The sequence below is a fragment of the Peromyscus californicus genome, unplaced genomic scaffold (assembly GCF_007827085.1).
Source record: "Peromyscus californicus insignis strain IS unplaced genomic scaffold, ASM782708v3 Scaffold_6__1_contigs__length_162567912, whole genome shotgun sequence".
NCBI classification, from domain to species: Eukaryota; Metazoa; Chordata; class Mammalia; order Rodentia; family Cricetidae; genus Peromyscus; species Peromyscus californicus.
The window spans coordinates 154,434,517-154,447,218 of NW_026294584.1; the positions used below are offsets into that span (position 1 = coordinate 154,434,517).

The window sequence follows — 12,702 nt, forward strand, 5'->3', positions numbered from 1 at the left end:
CATGTGTGCAAACCTCATGTTTAATCCTCTCACTAACAGGAATTGGCTACTGTCATGATCCCACCTCTGCAGAGGAAGATTGAGTATAAACAGGCCCTGATGGCCCCGAGATCACACGCCTGGTAAGCACATGGTGAGTGTTTGGTTTGGTTTCAGGAGTCTACACTGCACTCCTTCTGGGTAACTGACAAACAGCGAACACAATAGCAAAAGGGTAGATGGATGCCTTCAGATAATTTTGCAGAGAACTGCGTGTGCTCTTTCCTTCTCTTGTTACAATTTTAATAAACTGTCAAAACCTTGGAGGACCATACTCAGGAAAAAGTTATGGCGGGTCATGCATTCATATATGCCACCTCTCTTCAAAAGAAACTCTAACGAAATTACCTCTGTCCAAAAAAGTAGGTCTCTCATGACTGCCCGATTCCTTCCTCCTCCTGTCTTCCTTCCCCACTTCAGCTTCTGACAATGTTTCCCCCGATGATTTGGTGTAAGGGTTTAACAAAATGGCCTGTGAAAGGCACAAGTGTTACGAAAAATATCAAAGTGACGGGACTGAGTGGCAAGGAGCCCACACAGTGTGGTGGTTTGGGAAGGTGTGTAAGGAAACAATGCTTGGACTGAGATGAGTGCAAGAGCTCCAGCATTTAGACATCCAGAGACAGAGCCTTCCAAGTGTGTGGAGCTGATAGTGCAGAAGCTCGAGGAAGAAGGAAACAAGCACACAAGGCTGACAAGAAAGGCACTGTTGACGGAGAGAGGTGACTCACCGAGAAGCCAAGAGACAAGAAATGAGAGCAGTAAGCACTGGGCCATATCAAATAAGTTCCTAGACTATGAAGCAGGAAAATGACCTGATTAAAGTCTTATGGTTTTGCTTTAGATTTTTTCCTATATTTGGCTTTTTCAAAAAATGTTATTTTTATTGGCTGTAGGTACAGACGAATTTCTAAACAGTCTTATTAAATAAGAAACACAGAGCCAAATACAGGGATGAAAGCCGTAGAGATCAGAGAAATAGTGATAGCCACCAGCTAACCTTACTCACCACGTCGCTGTAGCTTCCACAGAGAGAACCGAACCAGCTTCCTCCTGTCTAACCTGTGCCTTTATTGCCTTGCTGTTCTGCCTTCTCATTGACTCTTAGCCCAGCCACCTCACTTCCTCATCACTGCCTGTTTGTACAGACCTCCAGGTCTCTATGGTTGGTACTGGGATTAAAGGCGTGTGTCACCACGCTTGGCTGTGTCCTTGAATACACAGAGACTCTGCCTACCATGTGATCAGATTAAGGGCGAGTGCTACCACCGCCTGACTTTTGATTATGGATGGCTATCTATGTCCTTCGATCTCCACACAAACTTTATTTATTAACATACAAATAAAATATCACCACATTTCAGCACAAATAAAACATCACCACATGTAGGGGTTTTCTAATGGCATCTTTAGGGTTTTTCACATATAGAATCATATATGCAAAGAAATATCATTTGAATTCTCACTTTCCCATTTGTAACCATTTTATCTTTCGTAGTGCTACTGGGAGAAACAAATAATCACCAACTGCACCAAGCTGTGAACCCTGTGAATTACAATATTGTCTGGCCTGGCAAGATGTGCCCACTGGTACAACGGTGGCGTGATATCATGGGAGTAACCAGCCACTTTCTGATTGGATTTAAGGTACCCTCTGCAAGATGAAACCCAGACCTGATTTCATTTCTGGGCTAAGAATCTATGGCTAGACAGGTCATAGACCCTAGGGGAGAACCATGCTGCCAAATGGACATAGTATTAATCCAGCTCCTAAGGACTTATCATTGTACCCATAGATAAATGCATCTTTCATCCCTCACCTGAGAAGCTTCTCTTTGCAGTAGCGCAGATGGTGGTTAGCACAGAGACCCACAACTAACCAAGTTGCAGAGAACAAAAGAGACTGCAGAATGCTCAGCTCTAAAGGGAACATATATACTGCAGCCTCCCTGACCAGGGCTCCAGGGTCATTGCAGAAGTGGTGGGAAAAGTGTGAGAGCCAGAGACAGCGGATGATCACAAGGAAGTGGCACCTCCCACCTTCAGGAGGACAGTCACACACAGGAACTCACAGTGATGGCAGCAGCATGCGCAAAGCCTGTGCAAGTCCAATCCAGACCGAATTCCAGCATGGGGAGTAGAGTTTGCCATCAAATCCCACTTCCAGCCATGGAGTTATTGGGCAACTGTTAGCTGCTGTGAGAAGACAGTTTTCTCTAAGACTGTAGACCCTGTTAAGCTGACCACACTCCAATGGATGACCACACATCCAAGAATATTTGAGCAGCACACATTAGTCTCCTTTCTTAAAATAAACTTTATTATTTAAAAATACAAACTCGTAAATAAGTAAAATTATCTCATACCAAAATTAACTAGACCCAAACTCTATACAACTTAATAAACATATAAATTAGAATTGTCATTCAAAATGGACACTATGAAGCTCCACATTAAATTTTACAAATTTTATGTACCTTTCCACCCCAAAAACTGCATTACAGAATTAAAATTAGAACAACAAGTAGTTTTAACTGGTCTTGGGGAAGGAAAAATCAAATCAAAACAAAACAGGAAGAGTAGTGTGGGTAGGGAAGGGGAGATGGGCCTGCAAAGAGTTGGGGGGGGGGTGAATACAGTCAGCACATCTAAGAAACTCTCAAAGAACTGAAAAAAACATCATGTAATTTATTCTTTGAAAGTTTAATAAATACATGCAATATATCTTGATCATACCTATCCCTCACTTCTCCCACCAACTCCTCTGGGAACCTCCATTGCATCTCTCTCCCAACTTCATGTCCTCTTTTCATATTTATTTAATGCTGCCCACATGCACATGTCAGGGGACTGCCATCACTGAGGCATGGGGAACCTGCCAGTGTCCACACTCCTAAAGAAAAGTAACTCTGCCTTCCCCAAAAGCCATCAACTGCCAATATTCTTTACACAGGAGTGGAAGCCTTGGAGCCTCTCCCAAGTCCATGCTAGAATTTTTAATTGGCTTGATTTTGTGCACATCTTGTGTAGGAGACCATAGCTGCTGTGAATCTGTGTGTACAACAGCCCTGGCACATACAGATGACAGCATTTCGTGGAGTTCCTCTGTCCTCTGACTCTTACATTCTTTCAGTCCCATCTTACCTGATGTTTCCTGTGCATCTTCAGAATACTTTGGGGAGATACACCAAAGACTTACTGATCCATGCTTTCCAGAGGAATGGTTTAGAAAACTCCATGGTAACTCCCTGGATAGGGCTCTCAGCAGTTAGGACACCATTATTTTTTCTTTTCTTTTTTTTAGATTTATTTATACCACGTATATAGTATGCCTGTACACCAGAAGAAGGCACCAGATCTCATTATAGATGGTTGTGAGCCATCATATGGGTGCTGGGAATTGAACTCAGGACCTCTGGAAGAGCAGCCAGTGCTCTTAACCCCTGAGCCATCTCTCCAGCCCACCATTGTTTTTTCTAGTAGTCATCATTCTGAGAGGTTTTGTTTTTTTTTTTAAATACAAAGTCATTATCCTCTGACAAACTGAATGACAAAAGAAGGTTGTCATCTGGAAACTATCTCTGTTGATAATTGCCATTTGGTTACAAGCAATATGTTTTCCCCATTTCTTTGTTTCAGTCAGCTACCCTCATTTTTTCAAATCAGAAATAATGTCTCCTCTTTGAATACTCATGTATCAAAGGCCACCATCCTTCCCATGGCAGAAAACAAAGTAGATTGTAAGATGGCATGGTTGCCTCTTACTCTGAGTTGAGATTCTGTGTGGTTTCCTAGACCTCAGTACATACAACAGTGCAGCCAGATGTGTGTACCCCTCTGGAATTTGAATGAGGGACTTGTGTATATACTCAGCACTGAAAAACTCCTCACAAATGAGGGAGTAAGCCAACAAAAGAATATCTGGGGGGGTAGGGAAAGGAGGGATACATGTAAACACTGAATGCTGATCTCAGAATTATAATTGCATTGATGTATCAAAAAAATTTTCTAAAATCCAGTGTAGGCTCTTAACTAATATCAAAACTCAGGAAATAGAGGCAGGAGGGACACCACAAGTTCAAAACCAGACAGATCTACACAACAAGTTCTCAGGCCAGACAGGGCTACATAGCAAGTTCCCAGGCCAGCAGGAGCTACACAGCAAGGTCCTGTCTCAAACAGCAACCCTGAATAAAGGAATATGCATTTCGTATGTGTTGGTACATGGGAAAATGAGTTCTGTACAGTGGATGATTTAAGAAAGTTCAATCTCCTGTAGAAGCAAGGACACCTTTTTAAAAGGGCAGAAGCCAATCTAGCTTTTATCTTTTTACAATAAAAAGGGAGAAATAACACAAGAAGCTATGAAAATAGTTGTGTCCAAGGAGAGGGATTTCATGTTGTTGTTTTAAGTCTTGTAAAATAATTTGATTTGTTCAATATCTGTAAAAGGTTCATTTAAAACAAGATAAAATAAATACAAACCATATCATTAGTAACACACAATGAGAAAATAAGTAGAAGAGAGGATGCAGCCAATATCACAAAGAAATGAAATCTAAGTTTAAGAAATTAAATGCTGGGGCTGTAAAGATAGCTGAGCAGTTAAGAGCACTTGCTGTTCCTGCAGAGGATGGGAGTTCAGTCCCAGCACTTCCACTCAACAGCTCACAGCTGCCTGTAACTCCATCTGCTCCGGACAGCTGACACCCTCTTCTGGCCTTGAAAGGCACCTGCATCCATAGACAGAAACATGCTTATAAATAAATACAAAGGCTTTTTTTTAAAATTGTAAAATGTATTGGTTTTATACATTTTATTGTTTAAACACAATATATATTATTATTATTTTTATTTATTTGTTTTTAAATTTTATTTTATTTTATTTTACAATACAATTCAGTTCTACATATCAGCCACGGATTCCTTTGTTCTCCCCCTCCCGCCCCACTCCCCTTCCCCCCAGCCTACCCCCTCTTCCCACCTCCTCCAGGGCAAAGCCTCCCCCACGGACTGAGATCAACCTGGTAGACTCAGTCCAGGCAGGTCCAGTCCCCTCCCCCCAGGCCGAGCCAAGCGACCCTGCATAGGCCCCAGGTTTCAAACAGCCAACTCATGCAATGAGCACAGGACCCGGTCCCACTGCCTGGATGCCTCCCAAACAGATCAAGCCAATCAACTGTCTCACCCATTCAGAGGGCCTAATCTAGTTGGGGGCCCCTCAGCCATTGGTTCATAGTTCATGTGTTTCCATTCATTTGGCTATTTGTCCCTGTGCTTTATCCAACCTTGGTCTCAACAATTCTCGCTCATATAAACCCTCCTCATTCTCGCTAATTGGACTCCCGGAGCTCCACCTGGGGCCTAGCCATGGATCTCTGCATCCAGATCCCTCAGTAGTTGGATGGGGTTTCTAGCACGACAATTAGGGTGTTTGGCCATCCCATCGGGCTGTCTCTCGACCATTGCCAGCAGTCTATTGTGGGGGTATCATTGTGGATTTCTGTGGGCCTCTCTAGCACTTTGCTTCTTCCTATTCTCATGTGGTCTTCAGTATCAAGTTTACTAAAAGATATTTGAGAAAAAAGCAGAAACACTTTTAGACCTTACTGTGAGTGTGGGCAATACACATATTTACAAAGTACAGGTAATGGGTAAACTTGTAAAAATAAGATATTGACCTTTGTTGTAGATCTGATTGGATGAGGTCTCAAACTACAGGGCACATAGCTCCTTCCAAGAAAGCACACTTTTCTGCACACTGTGGGTGTCCACAGAGGGAAAGAAAAGAGACTTGCAGTTCTAAGATCGTTCAGCTCTGCTCTCATCACAGGCTGCCTCTAGTTACTCTAAAGTGAGAGCAATTCTAGCTAGCATTTAGATGTAATGTCTTAGTCCAGGGACAGCAGAGGGAAGCTAGTAAAGAGCTCTTTCACAGAAACAAATCTCCAGAGGAAGTTTCCAAGTCAATGTTCTGGTTGTCAGCAGGGACAGAAGGAAACTCTACCCATATAGTGTGTGGTGCAGTGATGATCTCCACAGACAGTGAAAAAGCAAAAACCTTTTGAGTGGGAATCAGAAGAGATTATCAACATGAGATGACAAAAATTTTTAGATTATAGAAACCTCAGACACAGATTATAAAAGTCTTACATAAAACTTTTTAAGGGGTGAGAGGGTTTCCACTGAGGGCAATACTAGTCTAGATGGCTATGGTGGTTTGAAAGAAATGGCCCCCATAGGGAGTGGCACTATTAGAAGGTGTGGCTTTGTTGGAGGACATGTGGCCTTGTTGGAGGAAGTGTGTCATTGAGGGTGGGCTTTGAGGTCTCCTATGCTTCTGCTATGCGCAGTGTGGTACACAGTCTCCTTCTGCTGTCTGTAGATCAAGGTGCTCAACTCCTTCAGCACCATGTCTGCCTGCATGCTGCCATGCTTCTTGCCAAGACAATAATGGACTAAACCTCTGAAACTGTAAGTCAACTCGAATTAATTGTTTTCTTTTATAAGAGTTGCTGTGGTCATGGTGTCTCTTCACAGCAATAGAAACCCTAAGATGATGGCATGTTAGTGAACTACCACCCTGTGGGCTACATTTGGTTCATAATCTGTGTTTATGTGACTTGTAAGCGAAGGACAATTTTTATGTCTTTAAATGACCTTTTAAAGAGGTAAGACTAGTACTCTGTGGTCCAGGAAAATCACATTGACGTGCTTTGTCTCTGGAAGGTAAATAGATAAGTGGATGGGGACATGGCAGGCCCTGGAATCGGCCTAATTTCCTTTGTTGTGTTTTGTTTTTCTTTCTCTCGTATAACCAGTTTTGCTGGAGAAACCAGGAACTCAAAAATAAGATTCAGCACAGAAAAAAAAAAAAAAAAAAAGAAAGAAAGAAAGAAAGAAAGAAAACAAAAACATCTTTGTTCTCCTTAACTAGAAGATCGGGGTGGGGCAACCTGGCCAGACAAGAAACTTAGAGACATTTGCCTCTCTTTTCTAGCTAAATACCAGAGAAATGGGGATGACCACTGTTATCAACAGAGCTGGAGTAAGATCCCAGCCTTACCCCTTCCCCAAAATAATTCTCCATGTGGTGGCATCACAGAATGAAAAACAGGAGTCAGAATTATCCAGCTTGCCTGCCACCCACAGTATTGTCACGGGAAAAAACGGAACTTCCATGCGGCACAGCAATAATACACTGCTCCTTTGTCTTCATAGGCAAGCCAACAAAACCCTTGGGGCATGAAGACCCTTAGCATCTCCCAGTAGTACCAAGGCAGCGCCCACTGAAAGGACCACCAGGAAGTAGCATCCTCTCCCAGCACTAAGCAGGAGGCTCAACCTATCACCCAGCTACCAAGGTAGCCACAGGTGAGACTGATTTCATCCCCCTGGCTGTGAGTGGTAACCATCCACTCCTCTCCTGAAGGAGCAGCAGAGAAAGCCATCTCAAATGAGTTTAACAATGGATGCATGCCAAAATCGGGATCTCCAAATGATCAAGGGAAGAGGAAAGGGGGCAGTTCCAAAAGATTGCTTAATTGCCTGATTCTATTTCCATAATATTGTGTGGCAGAATTACAAAAGCAGAAAACAGATAAGTGGTTATGAGAGCATGGAAGGGGGTGGTACAGACATGGCTATTAAGGGAAAGGAGAAATTGGTGTGAGGAAAACATTCAGTGCCTTTCTCGTACAGGTGTGAGTAGCTGTCTGTGATACTGTACTGTAGCTTTCAAAATGCTTCCTGCAAGAAAAAGTGGGTAGAGGGAACATGGATCTTCAGAGAAAGCCAGGTTCGGGACTGGAGATACAGCCAGTGGGTATAGTACTCACTCAGCATGTACAAAGCCCTGATCTCCAGCACTATATTTTAAGGTGTTGAGGTCTGTGTGTGTAACCCAATACTTTCAGAGATGGAAGAGGAGAATCAGAAGCCAGCCTCGGCCATGGCTACATAGCAATTTCCAGGACAGCCTGGTCAAAAAAAATGAAGTAAGGAAGAAAGACAGGAAGGAGGAAGGGAGGGAGAGAAGGAAAGAAACGGGAAGGGAGGGGAGGGGAGGGGAGGGGAGGGAAGGGGAGGGGAGGGGAGGGGAGGGAAGGGAAGGGGAGGGAAGGGAAATCTGTGCATGCGTGGTGTAGCTCTCTAAGCCCTTATGCGCATGTGCAGGGGAATCCATAAAAAGCAGGACAAAGACCCTTCCCCCTCCTCTTCTTCTCCTCCTCCTCCTCCCCTCTCTTCTGCTCTCTCTTCTCCTCCCCCTCTCTCTGCAAGTGTCTTCCACAGGCCTGGCTACACTCTCTTCTGTCCCTCCCTTCTAATAAAACTCTGCTCTGATAATGGGTCTTGTCGAGCTTCCTGACCTTTCTTGCAGAGTAACAGTGCTGCTTATTAAAGCCAACACCTAATATTGATTACAAAATCTTTACCATTACCTACCTCTTTTTTGCTATTTTACATTTCTAGATCATAAATTTCATTTTATTGATTTTTGACTTAGCATATAGAGTAATATAAAGTATGGAATATTAATGTTATTATACATTTTTTGTTATGTTATTCCTCTCCCTCACACATATATTTTTCTTTTTTTAGCTTTCTTTTTATTTATTCTTTGTGTCTTTTACATCATGCATCTCGATCCCGTTCATTTTCCATCCCTATATCTGCCCTCTGCCCTTGCAGCCCCCACCCCCAGATAAAATTTGAGAGAAAAAAAGAAAAAAAAAAAGGGAGGGGGATCTCGTCGTGGAAGCTCTAGTGTGACACAGTGAGTCACACAGTAAACCCTTTTGTCCACACATTTTTACTTGCAAATGTTCATTGCAGAGTCATTGGTCTGGTCGGAGGCCTCTGGCTTCTGCTACACTATCAATGCTGGGCCCTCACTGAGACTCCTCTTGGTTATCCTGTTGTTGCCCTGTGTTGTGGAGATCCTGCAGCTTTGGGTCTGCAGGACCGTGTGTTCCAGCAGATCACAGATAGGGTGGAATTGGGGTGGGCCAACCCATAACCCTGGCTCTGGGTCTGGGTAGTTGCAGAGTTGGCCAGCCCGCCTGCTCTTGCTTGTCTTCACCACCAGGGTGAGCTCTCCCGCATTGCCCTGGCAAGTTCACCCCTTGCAGCAGCGATGGTAAGGGGCAGGGGCAGGGCCAGCTCCCCTGATCTCATGTCCCATAGCTACACCTTCAGGGCCACTCTACTGTGTGGTCCAGGCACAGGGCCACTCTCCCGAGAGCTGCAATACTTTTATTTTTTAATATGTATTCATTTTTAGGTCTATGGGTATTTCGCCTGCATGAATGTCTGTGCACCACAGGCATTTGGTATCCATAGAGGTTCTCTAGCAGGTATTTTTAATAATTCTTTAAGAATTCTACACGTTTTGATCATATTCACCCCTTCCCCTATATGGTCCCAGACCCACCCACCTCATTAATCCCATCAGAGCCCTCTATCTGCTCCTAGGTGTGTGGCCACCTACTGGATCATGTTAGACTTACCATGAACTATACCATTAAAGCTAACTTGACTCTTTTTTTTTTAATTTTTATTTTTATTTTGCAATACAATTCAGTTCTACATATCAGCCACGGATTCCCTTGTTCTCCCCCCTCCAGCTCCCCTCACCTTCCCCCCAGCCCACCCCCCATTCCCACCTCCTCCAGGGCAAAGCCTCCCCCGCGGACTGAGATCAACCTGGTAGGCTCAGTCCAGGTAGGTCCAGTCCCCTCCCCCCAGGCCAAGCCAAGCGATCCTGCATAGGCCCCAGGTTTCAAACAGCCAACTCATGCAATGAGCACAGGACCCAGTCCCACTGCCTGGATGCCTCCCAAACAGATCAAGCCAATCAACTGTCTCACCCATTCAGAGGGCCTAATCTAGTTGGGGGCCCCTCAGCCATTGGTTCATAGTTCATGTGTTTCCATTCGTTTGGCTATTTGTCCCTGTGCTTTATCCAACCTTGGTCTCAACAATTCTTGCTCATATAAACCCTCCTCATTCTCGCTAATTGGACTCCCAGAGATCCACCCAGGGCCTAGCCATGGATCTCTGCATCCAGATCCCTCAGTAGTTGGATGGGGTTTCTAGCACGACAATTAGGGTGTTGGCCATCCCATCACCAGAGTAGGTCAGTTCAGGCTGTCTCTCGACCATTGCCAGCAGTCTGTTGTGGGGGTATCTTTGTAAGAGTAAAGCTAACTTTACTCTTACAGCTATCAATTAACTGATAATTCCTCCACTAGGGAGCGGTACTTCCTGTCCACCTTCCCTCTCCATGTTGTCATATTCTCTGTGAGTTCCTGTGTGCAACTGCTCTGTTGTGTCCCTAAAACACTGTAGCGATAACGCCCGAGCTACCACCACCCCTACACCATGTCCAAGCGAGGGGCTGTGGATCGAGAAAACAGAGACAAAGACAGTGAGTCATTCGCCACAGCAGAGTGCCCAATGCCGAATGGTTTATTGAAGGAGGGAGGAAACCTTAAATACAGGCTTACAGCACAATGGGAGAACCCCAGAGGGCAGAAGTTTGCTACAGAACGTTCTACATTCCTGCATCTAAGCTGTTAATGCCCAATATGCAGGATACACAAACAAGGAACTTCCCTTAAGCATTCAGGAGAGTGGATACCGGCAGGGAATTAGCATAGGGAGGACATTTGGTCAAGGTCGGCAAGCAGGCAAACAGTTTACTCAAATATGGGGAGCCAGGGCCCTACAAAACACAATTCGGCACAGTCATTCACTGTGTCTGCTTCTTAGGCCTTTCCCACTTCTCTTCACAGCGATCCCTGAGCCTCGGGAGCAGAAGGGTGTGAGAATGACGCACTGCAGAGATGGCTCACTGATACTGTGCTTATCACGCAAGCATGAGGACCTAAGTTTGGATCCCCAGACCCCCAAATCTGAGCTGAGGTCGGGGGAGACAGGCCGGTCACTGGAGCTCAGTAGTCAGCTAAGTACACACATGCGTATGCACCTGTTAAGAAAACTGAGAAAGTCTGGAGACATGGCTCAGTAGTTTAGAACACTAACTGCTCTTCAGGGGACCCAGATTCTGTGCCCAGCATCAACATCATAACCTTCTGTAACATCAGTCCCGGGTAAGCAGATGCCCTGTTCTGGCCTCTGCTGCCATTGCATGCACATGGCACACATATATACATTCAGGCAAAACATCCATATACATAAAATAATAAATTTTTTTAAAAACTGACTAATTCTCTTTAGCAACACAGCAGTATATCTTTTTTAAATGATTTTTATTTTGTGTGTTTTTCCTGAAAGTGTGTCTGTGTATCATGTGCGTGCAATGCCCACAAAGACCACATATGTATGTGTGTATGTGTGTATGTGTGTATATACATATATAATACAATACTTTTTGCTATTTCATTGTAAATTCAAAACAGGATTTATTCTTGAACATCCCTTCACTGGTTTTCTGTTGTTTTTCTTTTGTTCTAGGTAGAGTATAATAGCAACTGATGAAGGAATGCAGTTTGAATATTAGTTAATATTTCTGCTTGTGTTGACGAGTAAAACAGAGGCGAAACATAAACCCTGTAGGCCAGAAAGATGTTTGTCTATGACTTGTCAAACTGAATGTTGATTTTCTAACATTGGAAGGATGTTTCCTCATCTTTTGAACTATTCACAATATATAACTTTGGTTCTGATATAATTTATGCTTTTATAGCTTTGTATTTAACAATAGCTGGGTTAGGATTAAGGAGCTTATGATGCTGGTGGAGTTGGGATGGAATAAAGTGGGGTAGGTTTAAATTCAGGATACCACAAGATGTCTTTGGACTACATAGAGACAACTCCTTACACTGTTTTAAGTTATTAAAGTTATTGACGAGGATCGACAGCTTAATGAGGAAAAGGAGTTGCAGAAAGCATATGTCTATGTGCTCAGAGAGGGAAAAAAAGCAGCGGGCACCGGGAGCTAAGTGTTGTTCAAAGCTGAAAGGAGCAAACGTTCTCCCGTAAACGATGGAGGTGAGAGCTAAGCGGACTGAACACACTATTTCTTGCCAGGAGGCCGTCTAAACTAGAAACAGAAACTAGAATCGAACTGTGTACATTTAACTTGGTAGATAAAGAACAGTGAGTATTAGGAGAAGCAGTAAATATCTATAAACATACATGCAAGTTTTCCTATTATACAGAAAAGGGCACCAATAACTAGCAGTTATTGAGAAATAACTGAGAAATGCCTCAATATTACAATAAAACGCCTAGCTAGATAAGCCATGAAACCACAAGATAAAAGCAAGGTAATAGAGAATACTACAGAGGAAAAACCTGAAAATAACTCAGCTTTTTCTCAAAGCTTTTCCTCATACAAATGAACACTAAACAAAAAATTATATCAATGCTAAATTAAGAAATGCTTTTTTTTTTTTTTTTTTTTTTTTTTTTTTTTGGTTTTTCGAGACAGGGTTTCTCTGTGTAGCTTTGCGCCTTTTTCCTGGAACTCACTTGGTAGCCCAGGCTGGCCTCGAACTCACAGAGATCCGCCTGGCTCTGCCTCCCGAGTGCTGGGATTAAAGGCGTGCGCCACCACCGCCCGGCGAAATGCTTTTTTTTTGATACCTGAAATATTTATTGATGAGGTGGCAAGCAACTCTATTTTATGGCACATTT

General features: G+C 43.6%; 1 long non-coding RNA gene across 1 annotated transcript; it reads left to right on the forward strand.

Annotated features, from left to right (window-relative positions):
* Positions 1-1,543: 1,543 nt before the first annotated feature.
* On the forward strand, positions 1,544-12,435 carry LOC128098991 (uncharacterized). The gene is made up of 3 exons (XR_008214407.1): positions 1,544-1,686; positions 7,261-7,413; positions 10,836-12,435. It is a non-coding gene; the product is annotated as an uncharacterized LOC128098991 (long non-coding RNA).
* The last annotated feature ends 267 nt before the right edge of the window (positions 12,436-12,702 follow it).